Genomic DNA, 9,732 nt, shown 5'->3' with positions numbered 1-9,732 from the left:
ACAGGTGAGCCACCGTACCGAGCGAGAAGTTATGTGCGCATGCGTGCTGGTACGGAGGTCGGAAGAATATAGTTCGTGGCCACCCAAGAGATGCCTGTTAGTTGATGAACCCTGTGAATGTTAAATAAATATCCTGAAAGATACAAAGGACTATTATTGAACACATCATAAAACATGGTGTCAGAAGTATCGGACCTGTTGCATCCAAAGACGGAGGAGCGTTAATACGGGTAGACGTTGTGTTCCAGCTACAGTGACTGAGTGGGTGCTAACGTTAGCAGCAGAATGGCCGAGGGATTCCGCAAACCAGACCCACTGGGGTTTGACGGGAACGTCGCGGAAAACTGGAGGATATTTGAACAGGAATACGACATATTTGTTGCGGCAGCATGTTCAGACAAACCTCCACGTACACAAGCCTTTATCCTGCTGAACCTGGCGGGCTCGGAAGCCATAGAACGCGAACGTTCTTTTGTATATGCTCCCGCTGTTGTTGATGATGACGGAGTGGAGACTACTCCCGCCGAATCGAGAGAGGACCCCGAGTGCCTGAAAAGGAAATTCCGTGAGCTTTGCAACCCGCAAACCAACGTCACTATGGAAAGACACGTGTTCTTCACCAGGAACCAAAGACAAGGTGAGACTGTGGAAGCCTATGTGAGTGATTTAAGGAATAAAGTGAAGACATGCAGATTTGGAAATCTACAAGATGAGCTGGTTAAGGACAGACTTGTCACAGGCATACACAATGACAGTGTAAGGAAGATCTTACTCCGCAACAGCGAGCTAACCCTGATAAAAGCGATTCACGAAATAACAGAACAGCGCACCAAGACTCTTGCTGCATCGACACACAGCACGACGAATGTGGACACCGTACGTTTCAAGACAAAGCAGTCACAGCAACGCCCATTTAAACTAAAGACATACGCTGGGCGGCAGTAGCTCAGGAGGTAGAGCGGGTTGGCTGGTAACCTGAAGGTTGCTGGTTCGGACCTCGAGTGTCGAGGTGTCCTTGACAAGGTACCTAACCCTGACTGATGTCGTGATGTCGAAGACAGACATCCTGTCTGTCTTCGACAGCTGCTGCTGGAACAGAGACTTCCAACTCTCCAGCAGTAGCGCCCCAAGGCCAGATATGCGCCCAGCGGGAAAAACTGATGATGATGATGACTGAAAGTGAAAGCTTACAGCCGGACGTCACCTGCCGCAACTGTGGATATAAACATGACCCAGACAAGGGAAAGTGCCCTGCATTTGGCCAGCAGTGCCACAAGTGCAACAGGTGGAACCATTTCAAACGATGTTGCAGATCAACACAGAGCTCCCACAAGTACAGGCAAGGGAGAGCAGTCAATGTGGTTGATACTGCCCAAGGCTCAAGCAGCAGTGACGAGTCATACTATGTGGATGGACTTTCCATAGCCACTGACGTGGTTGACACAGGGGAAGAAAAAGAGGACATTTTCTGCACAGTCTATGTCAATGGGAAGCCCTTGGAACTCAAAGTAGATACTGAGGCGAAGTGTAATGTGCTGTCAAGCGACGCCTTGACACAAGTGAGACGCAAAGAGAGATTGGACACCTCAAGGAGGACGAGGCTTGTCGCATATGGAGGAGATTAAATCCCCTCAGCCGGCTCAATACATCTATCCTGCCTGTCAGCCATACGACTTGCGCTTCCAGGTAGTGGAGCAAGATGTGCAGCCACTGCTTGGCATGCGAGACAGCGTTCGCATGGGCCTAGTCACTTTCAGTAAGGAAGTGCACCAACTTTGTTTGAAGGAAGGGCCTCTCTTCACAGACGATGTGGGCACGCTCCCTATCACCTACAAAATTACACTTGACCCTGAGGCACAACCGGTGGTCAGGCCGGCACGTCGCTTACCAGTAGCAATGCGTGAGAATGTCAAGGCAGAACTGGACAGGATGATGAGCTTAGGCGTCATAACTCCAGTTTCGGAACCAAGTGAATGGGTCTCAGCCATGGTGGCGACCCCCACATAAGACTCTGCATCGACCCACGTGACTTAAACAAAGTGCTCAAACGCCCTCATTACCCCATGCGCACTGTGGAGGACGTAGCTGCGCAAATGCCCCACTCCACAGTGTTCTCTACATTAGACGCTAAGAGCTCATTCTGGCAGATTCCCCTGCACAAGGACTCCTCCAAGCTGACGACATTCAGTACACCATTTGGGAGGTTCAGGTTCCTGAGAATGGCATTTGGCATCAGCTCCGCCAGCGAAGTGTTTCAACACACGATGGAGCAGATCTTTGCTGGCTACCCGTGTGCGGTAATAGTTGATGGCATCATTGTCGGGGGAAATGGCGAAGAAGAACATGACAAGAACCTGAAGAAGGTCCTCGATCGAGCACGGGATGTTAACCTGAGACTTAATCCGCTTAAGTACAAATTCAGGCAGAGGGAGATCAGCTACGTCGGTCACATATTCACGAGCGACGGGCTCAAGCCTGACCCGTTCAAAACAAGAGCAATTGCGGAAATGCCAGCACCAGACAATGGCGCAGCGTTGAAGTGCTTCCTCTGCGTTATAAATTACATGGCCCGTTTCATCCCGAACATCAGTGAGTTCTCTGCTCCCTTACATCAGCTGATTGAAAAGATACTTCTCGCTGTTCTGTTAGCGTGTTCCAAGTTCAACGACTACATCTATGGCAAGCACATCCAGATTGAGACCGACCACCAACCGTCACTATTCTGTCAAAACCCCTACACACGGCCCCGGCAAGGCTACAGCGCATGATGCTGCGACTGCAGAGATACACTTTTCAGCTGCTCTACAAGAAGGGAAAGCATATGTACCTGGCAGACACATTGTCTCGTGCTCCAATGAAAACAACAGAACAGCACAGCAATGAGAAGGCTAATTTTGAGGTGACTATCCAACACATCTCCTCCTCACGTCTCGAAGAGCTCAGAGAACACACAGCAGAGGACAAAGACCTGCAGGCACTTTGCAAAATCATCCAGCATGGATAGCCCAAGCGGGAAGCCAACCTGCCAACAAGTGTACGCCAGTACTTCACGTTTGGAGATGAGCTGACGATTGAAGACGGTGTCATCATGAAGGGACCCAAGGCGGTCATACCACAATCCCTACAGCGTGAGTACATTGCAATTCTGCACAGAGGCCACCCTGGCACAGAAGCAACAAAACGCAGGGCTAGAGACATTGTGTTCTGGCCCTCCATGTCCAAAGACATTGAGAGAGAGACTCTATCGTGCTCCGTCTGCAACAGCACAAAACCACATCAACGGAAGGAACCACTCAAACTTCACCCCATCCCGGATCTGCCATGGTCGACAGTGGCCACAGACATTTTCGAATGGAATGGCCAGCACTACTTAGTTCTGGTAGATTCATATTCGGGATAATAATAATAATAAATTTAATTTATAGTGCCCTTTTCATCCGAAGATCTCAAAGGGCTACAGGTTAAAAATAAAAATAAAAATAAAAAGGGGGTTTTAAAAACATCTAAGAGTGCGAGCCAAAGGTTTTTTTAAAAATAAATGTTTTAAGACCTTTTTTAAAACAATCAGTGGATTGTGGTGCCCTCAAGGTGCCAGGGAGGGCGTTCCACAGGCGTGGGGCGGCAACACTGAAGGCCCTATCTCCCATGGTCCTCAGTTTGGTTCTGGGTATGTGGAGGAGGTTCTATTTCATCCTTACTGACCGCCAGAGGCGGTGCCTTAAGCACTGGATTTATCCGTCTCGCGCATGCGCAGTTCGAGTACCTAATGTCAACAAAGTCACCTGTGACCCCTGATGAGCTCCGGACAGCCTATATCTTCCGGTGACATCAGAGGATCTGTTCCTTTCATCTTCTCGCTTCGCAGGTATCGTATCACCTTGCTAGCTTAAAGCTAATTGGATATTATTATCATCAATCGTTCGTTGCTGGTGGCCTTGCGACATATTGTCGGAGCCGTGAGCTGCTCACCCTCCAAAGGCCGCAACGGACCCGCCGAGAGGTTCGGATTGCGTGGAACGCATCTCCCTCGGCTGGATAAGCTTACTTTGTTATAATTTCGTGTTTCGGTGAAGGCAGTGTACCCGCTCCCTCTCCCGGCGTTTGTACTGCGCTTATCATTTAATTTCTCCCGGCGTTTGTATTGCGCTTATCACTTAATTTTCAAGTTGTGTATCGTTGCTATTGGTGACGGCAGTGTGTGCGCTCCCACTCCCGGCTTAGGTACATTTAACCTCGGTGCCAACTCGGTTGTGCCCGCTTTGTGTAACTGGTGAAGGCAGTGTTTTCGCTCCCGCTCCCAGCATTTATAGTTATATTTAGCCTTGTAGTTAGTAGCAGTGCTCCCGCTGAGGCTAACTGTCTGGGCTGTTACCCCGCCAATATTTGTCGGTGAAGGCTGTGCTTTCGCTCCCTCTCCCGGCATTTATACTGCACTTATTATTATCTACGTTTCATTCTGACCGCTACCCTCAACTGGTGAAGGCAGTGCTCTCGCTCCCGCTCCCAGCAGAGGTGTGACTGTAGTTGGTAGCAGCGTTCCCGCTGAGGCTAACTTGTCTGGGTCTTTTTTCTGTTTGTATATCCATTGGTGAAGGCTGTGTTTTCGCCCCCTCTCCCAGTGTCTATTGTTTTTCTTACTTTATACAGTGTTATTTTTTCTGGTTGTCAACATGGTTGGCGACCACTCATGCTCGGCCTGCATGGCTCCTCTGCATATTGAGGATGGCCATGATTTGTGTCCCTCATGCCTTGGCCTCGGGCATCTGAAGGAGGGTCTTTCAGATGACCCCTGCATGAACTGCACTTTTATGCCTCGGGCAGTTAGAGTTGCTAGATTAGCTGAGGTGGAACAACGGTTGGGCCTCGTCTCGTCCCCCGAACTGTTGCCCCCAGCCCAGCGACGTAATCCAGCCCAGGATGGTCGCTCCAAACGTCGGGCTGCGGTGACCGCAGGCCCCACTTCTAGGAAGAAGGTTAGGGAGTCCGGGCTTGCCTCCAAGGTAGGCCAATTGACGGCAGAGCTCGAAAGCATGAAGTGCCTCTTCCTAGCCTTTCAGGCTGGGACTGGTGCAGGGGGGCCAGGTGCTCTTGCTCCTCCGGCAGCCACCTTGGAGCCGGAGGAAGATGTGCTTTCTCTGGCAGCGTCGGCTGCCGAGTTTGCTGAATACGAGCCGGATGGGGTCCTACAGGACGCAGCCTCCCGTGCCTCTGCAGCGTGCTCCCGTCCTTCGACCCACAGCTCTACTAGTGCTTCTGAGGACAACTCAATGGGAGCCATCATTCGTATGGCCCTGGCCAGTCTGCAGCTAGACGTGCCACAAGCGCAGCCGGCTCCGGCCAGTGCTTTCTTCAGGCGTGGCCCAGCTCCCGCCAGCTTTACCGTGCCTCCATCGGAGGAGTATCTCAGGGAATTGCATGCATGCTGGAGGGATCCTAGAGCCCACACTCATGCAACATCCGACGGTCGGTCACTGGCAGCCATGCAGGATGCACCCAAGTTCGGCTTGGACCGCATGCCAGCAGTTGAGCCAACCATAGCCGCTCTAATTGTCTCACCTGATGAGGCTCTAAGACCGGATGCGAGGTGTCCTCGTCCCCAGTGTCGGGTTACGGATGACTTGCTCTCCAAAGCCTATGACGCAGCGGCACGCATGGGACGCATAGGCAATTCTATGTCCCACCTGATGCTCGCTCTGTCAGCATCCCTGCAGGAGGTTGCAGTGGGTGCTCCGGCCCACGATTTCAGTGACGCTTCTTTGCAGGCGTTCGCACTGATGTCCAGAGAGTTGGGGCGGGTGATGTCCACTCTCGTCCAGGCTCGCCGCCAGGTTTGGTTGGCACAGTCTCCTCTTACTGAGGCGTGCAGGAGAACCCTCCGCAGTGTTCCAGTTGAACCTGGGGAGCTGTTTGGCTCTGCAGCTCTAGAGGCGCTTGAGCGAACAGTCCAGGCCAGGAAGACTCGCGAGCATCTATCTGTGCTTCAAAGGAGTGTGCCTCCTCCTAGCAGGCCTAGAGGTTCTTCAGCTGCCCCACAGCGTAGCTATCACCCACAGGCTCACCCCAGTGGCTACCTTAGGTCTCAGCGCCCACGTCCACAGCCTGCTCAGCAGCAGGCACAGGCCTTTCGGGCCCCTGAGCGGCTGCCCTCGGGGCAGCCTCAGGTCCCATATGCTGCCCGTCGTTCCCCCAGGACCTTTAGAGGTCGGGGGACCCGGCGCTGAGGGTCAGGGGCCGGTCGTCGGATGTTTTTCCCAGCAGCAACTCAGCTATTGGGCTGCTTCCACCAGGGACCCGTGGGTGCTTTCCACCTTGACCCATGGGTACAAACTTCAGTTCCGACGCCGGCCCCCAGCCTATGGCCGGGTCAAGATGACCATCATACACGACCCGGCCAAAGCCCAAGCCCTCGCCCAGGAGCTTTCCGCCCTCCTGGACAAGGGTGCCATCGAGCCAGTAGATCCCCGGTTGCAACCCGGGGGGTTCTACTCGACTTATTTTCTGGTAGCAAAGAAAGACGGCGGACTGCGTCCTATCCTCGACTTGAGGGGCCTAAACAGGTTCCTGAAGATCCTGAGGTTCCACATGCTGAGCACCGCAGAGGTTCTGCGTACTGTTGCCAGGGGGGAGTGGTTTACATTAGTAGACCTGAAGGATGCCTACTTTCACGTTCCCATAGCACCGCACCACAGACAGTTTCTGCGGTTTGCTTTCCGGGGGCGTCGTTTTCAGTTCAGGGTGCTCCCGTTTGGCCTCTCCCTTTCCCCACGGGTGTTCACCAGGTGTGTGGCAGCAGCCCTCTCACCCCTACAGTCACGGGGCATGAAGATTCTGCCATATCTGGACGACTGGCTCATCTGTGCACCATCCCAGTCTCAGGTGGCCCTGGACACGACACTTCTTCTCTCCCATGTGGCCCGTCTGGGTCTCCGGGTGAATCTCATGAAGAGTTGCCTGGTGCCATCGCAGAGCATAGTCTTTCTCGGTGTGTCTCTCGACGCAGTCGCCATGAAGGCCTGTCCATCGCCACAGCGGGTGGACGGCATCCTCCGCCTCCTTCTCCTGTTTCGGGAAGGCAGGCTGTTGCGCTATGTGGAGTTTTTGCGCCTCTTAGGGAAACTGACGGCTGCCGCTACAGTGGTTCCTCTAGGACTGCTGTCGCTACGCCCCCTCCAGAGGTGGCTGCACAGCTTTCATCTGGATGTCAGGTGGCATCGGCACAGGGGACTCAAGGTGTCACGCTGCTGCCTACTTGCTCTGGCTCCGTGGAGGGAAAGATCGTTTCTTCTCCAGGGCATGCCCATGGGTTCCATTGCATCCCGTCGGGAAACCGTCACAACAGATGCCTCCCTCTCGGGGTGGGGTGCTGTGTGGCAGAACCGGACAGCTCAGGGGCTGTGGCCCGTTCAGTTCCGCTCAGAGCATATCAATGTTCTGGAGCTGCGGGCTGTGCACAGCGCACTGCAGTCATTTCTTCCCTTCCTGGGCGGCCGGCATGTGCTCGTGCGGTCGGACAATGTCTCGGCCGTCTCTCACATAAACCACCAGGGAGGCACCAGGTCTTCACGGCTGTTGCAGGCATCCCAGGACCTCCTGTTGTGGGCAGCACCACGCCTGGCCAGCCTGAGAGCAATGTATCTGCCTGGGGTACAGAATCAGGCTGCAGACTCACTCTCACGTTGCAAGCCGCCGCCGGGGGAGTGGCGGCTTCATCCGGAGGTTATCCTCAACATCTGGGACGTCTTCGGCAGGGCAGAGGTGGATCTCTTTGCCACAAAGGAGTCGACCCATTGCCCCCTGTGGTTCTCCTGGACAGAGGAGAGCAGCCCTCTGGGTCAGGATGCTCTCGCCCACGATTGGCCAGAGGGTCCCCTCTATGCCTTTCCACCAATCCCTCTGATTTTTCCGACGCTACAGAGGGTCCTCCAGCAGGGTCACAGACTGCTGTTGGTAGCCCCCTTCTGGCCAGGGAGAACATGGTTTCCACTGCTGCGCAGGCTCTGCAGCAGTTCACCACAGCGCCTTCCCGACAGGAAAGGATCTCCTGTCACAGTTACAGGGCAAGATCTGGCATCCCGACCCTCGTTGCCTACAGCTATGGGTCTGGCCGTTGCAGGGCCCAACCCGCTGCTGACGGAGTGCTCAGACGGTGTCTGCAATACCATACTGAACGCCAGGGCGCCTTCTACCCGGGCGCAGTATGAGAATAGGTGGCAGCTATTTACGGCATGGTGTTCAGACAGGGCTGAGGACCCTGTGCATTGTTCAGTTCCAATGATTTTGGAGTTCCTCCAGTCACTCCTGGATGGCGGCCGGGCCCCAGCTACTCTGAGGGTATACGTGGCAGCCATCTCCTCGAGACATGCTCGGGTAGACAATGACACAGTGGGGGGCCACAGATTGGTGTCCCTTTTTTTGAAGGGGGCGTTGCGGTTACGACCCCCACGAGCACAGCGCGCCCCAGCATGGGATCTGCACCTGGTGCTCAATGCCTTATGCTTGCCTCCTTTTGAACCCCTGGCTCAGGTGGAGCTGAAGTGGGTCTCCACTAAGACTGCCTTTCTCCTCGCCATCGCGTCAGCGAAGCGCGTCGGGGAGCTTCATGCTCTGTCCGTGAGTGACTCATGTCTGAGGTGGAACTCGGATGGCTCAGGGGTTACCCTGTGGCCGAATCCAGCTTTCCTCCCGAAGGTTCTGTCATCATCGAACCTCAACCGACCTGTCCGCCTGGCACAATTTGTCGCCTCGGAAGGGGAGGACAGGTTCAAACTGCTGTGTCCTGTGCGAGCTCTGAGAGCGTACGTAGCTGCGACCGCAGGCATTAGACGCTCGGACCAGCTCTTCCTCTGCTATGGTGGTCCTAGGAGGGGCTGTGCTCTCTCCAAGCAGCGGTTGTCTCATTGGGTTGTGGACGTCATCACCCATGCCTATAAAGGAGGTGGTCACCCCCTGCCATCCGGGGTCAGGTGCCACTCTACCAGGGCTGTCTCAACGTCATGGGCTGCCCTGCGGGGCGTGCCCCTGGAAGACATCTGTGATGCAGCATCATGGACATCACCATGTACCTTCTCCAGGTTCTACCGGGTGAACGTTGCCACTCCCCATCCGTTGGCCGTGGTCCTGTTGCCCGACTCTGCCGTTCCCTCTCAATGAGGTAGGTGTTGGAGTTCCTCGTGACCTTGTTGGTAGGAGCCATCCAGTGCTTAAGGCACCGCCTCTGGCGGTCAGTAAGGATGAAATAGAACGATAGTTACGTATGTAACTACGGTTCTATGAATCCTGGATGACCGCCAGAGCGCTCTGTCACTCAGAATCCTTGTGTACTCGCGAGAAGATTCTGCAGGAACAGATCCTCTGATGTCACCGGAAGATATAGGCTGTCCGGAGCTCATCAGGGGTCACAGGTGACTTTGTTGACATTAGGTACTCGAACTGCGCATGCGCGAGACGGATAAATCCAGTGCTTAAGGCACCGCCTCTGGCGGTCATCCAGGATTCATAGAACCGTAGTTACATACGTAACTATCGTTAGAGTGAGTGGAGCGGAGGGAGCGTGTTGTGCTATGTGGGTTTAGAAGTTCTTTGCGGTATGGGGGGGCATGTCCATGGATAGATTGGTGAGTGAGGAGGGAAACCTTGTACTCAATCCGGGTGGAAACCGGAAGCCAGTGGAGTGAGTGGAGAATGGGGCTAATGTGCTCATGCTTACGCACTCTCATCAGGATCCTAGCTGCA

This window comes from Gadus chalcogrammus, chromosome 16 (genome assembly GCF_026213295.1).
Source record: "Gadus chalcogrammus isolate NIFS_2021 chromosome 16, NIFS_Gcha_1.0, whole genome shotgun sequence".
In the NCBI taxonomy this organism is placed as follows: Eukaryota; Metazoa; Chordata; class Actinopteri; order Gadiformes; family Gadidae; genus Gadus; species Gadus chalcogrammus.
The sequence above is the reverse complement of the archived record's forward strand: the minus strand, read 5'-3'. Positions refer to the sequence as shown.